Raw genomic sequence first — 2,303 nt, 5'->3', positions numbered from 1 at the left:
GGTCTTCTACTATTGGTCTTTTATTATATATTTTTATATACCACAAATGAATGTAGTCATTCTATGTCTGTCCCTTACCTTCTGAAAGTACCACACGGAGTGAAATATTGTACATTCTTGAATCCAAATTTTGTAGACTATTTTACAAAACCATCTTGAATTTGATCTGCACCACCTGATATGGTCTCCTAAACCATTTTCTGAGTATTTCTGAGCACAGAGCCAATAGTTAGACCTGAGTGTCATCACTGTGGTTCAGACACACACACACACACACACACACACACACACACGAACTTCAATTTTCTATCTTTTAACATCAAAGTATTACCTACTAAAATTTAAAAAGTCTGGAGAATAACCAAATGAGTAAACAATGAAATACTGTCAAGTTTACAAGTGCCAGAAAAATACATGTAATTTTATCACCATCATGATTTATTTTTCCTCATACTCTAGTTATTATTATATATTCTGTATTACTTACCTCTAGGAAAATAAATTCTATAGACACTAATATTTGTAAAACTTCGAAGTGTTTGTCTTGCCAATAAAACATTAAAGCTGGAGTACATTTTACTGCATCTGCTAACATGTCTAATCTAGTGTTTTCGAATGAAGATATGGAGGTTTAGAGAGGTGAAGTTCCTTTAATGAATTCATTTGGTTTAAAACATCAAAAATGATTGTTTTGATTTTGTAAAATAGTTATCACATATTAGTATACATTCAGAATTGAACCCAGGTAGGCTGGTTCAGCCGCGTGCAAGGCAAACACCCTACCATCTGTGCTATCGCTTGAGCCCAGATGCTATATAGAAATATATATAGATTAAATATATATTTACTTTATATGTTATATATATATTAAACTGATAAGAACAGATACTACACTTGATCTTAGCCAAAAGGCCCAGAGATAGCACAGCAGGTAGGGTGTTTGCCTTGCACGCAGCCAACATGGCTGACCCGAGTTCGATTCCTCTGCTGACCCGAGTTCGATTCATTCTGTAGCTTGCCGAGCTCTCTGAGAGTATCTCGCCCACATGGCAAAGCCTGTCAAGCTACCGGGACGTATTCGAGATGCTAAACACAGTAACAACAAGTCTCACAGTGGAGACGTTACTGGGCCCACTCGAGCTAATCAATGAACAATGGGAGGATGGTGCTACAGTGCTATATAAATTAAATAAACCACTTATTCAAAGACCTAAGATCTAAAATGATCACAGTAGGGCATAACCTAAGTCTTCCATTTCACAAAAATGCAAATTGAAGTCACAGTATGTTATTTGTTTTGTCCCAAAGATGTTTGAGCTCATGGCAGAATGCCAGATTGCAGTAAGTATTGTGATACATAATGAACTCAGGTGTTTTTTTTTATCATAGGATGTTATGTTAAAAAAAATCTTTCTTTACAAAACATATTTTATATCCTATGTCAGTTTTGAAGATAAATTAGTTAACAGAGGGCTAAATGCTCCCCATCCAGTGCATATTATCAGACTAATAAAACATCTGCCAGCACAGAGCACAATCTAATATATTAGTGGTATGGCTAAGTCACTCATAACAATTATAAATATCCTTCAACCCTAATTCTATTTCTCCCAGACTCCGGTCAAATTACTTTCAAAATTCACATCCTCAGGGTTGAGTTAATATAATGTCTACTTTATGTACCACATGTTTTAAATAGACAAAATGAAAAGGAAGTTTGGATTTTCCCATATTTTATGTTTCAGAATAACAAGATTATAGTAACAACTGTCTAAAACTACCTGGCTGAAACTATATTTTCCAGGGTATTCTTTTCTACTGCTTACAATGGGTTTGTATCACAATGTCACAATGCTTGCCACAAAGACCTGCTTTTAGTAAGGTCACAAGTTAAATATACAGTGGATTATTAAACAGTCCAAGAAGAAGCAATTCACAAAGGTACTGCAAAAAGAAAATCAGTCAACAAGTAAATGTCTGCTCTGCTGAAGCTGGCACATGGATGAAGACAAGTGCTGTTCACTAGGAGGAAAAGTAGTTTTGAATGATGACAATTGTGTACAAATGCAATAATGCAAGAGTCTTTATCCAAATAAGAAGTAGATGTGATTTGTCATGCTTTTAGCTTCAGAGCTATTTTTGTTACACCATAGAAAATAAATATATTTCAAAAATGAGGCTGATCATCCATCAAATATATTTTATGATATAAAAGTATACACCAAAATTTTTTTATGTGTTGGAAGAAAAGCATTATAGTTGGATTTCTCTTGATGACAAAGAAAAACTCATTATTTTTATTT

At 34.2% G+C, this 2,303-nt stretch overlaps 1 pseudogene; it reads right to left on the bottom strand.

Annotated features, from left to right (window-relative positions):
- Nucleotides 1-740: 740 nt before the first annotated feature.
- Nucleotides 741-921, bottom strand: LOC130018743 (uncharacterized; annotated as a pseudogene).
- Nucleotides 922-2,303: the final 1,382 nt, after the last annotated feature.

Source organism: Sorex fumeus, unplaced genomic scaffold, assembly GCF_029834395.1.
Source record: "Sorex fumeus unplaced genomic scaffold, SorFum_2.1 ptg000265l, whole genome shotgun sequence".
In the NCBI taxonomy this organism is placed as follows: domain Eukaryota; kingdom Metazoa; phylum Chordata; class Mammalia; order Eulipotyphla; family Soricidae; genus Sorex; species Sorex fumeus.
Note: the sequence above shows the minus strand (reverse complement) of the source record. Positions and strands in the feature narration are given on the sequence as shown.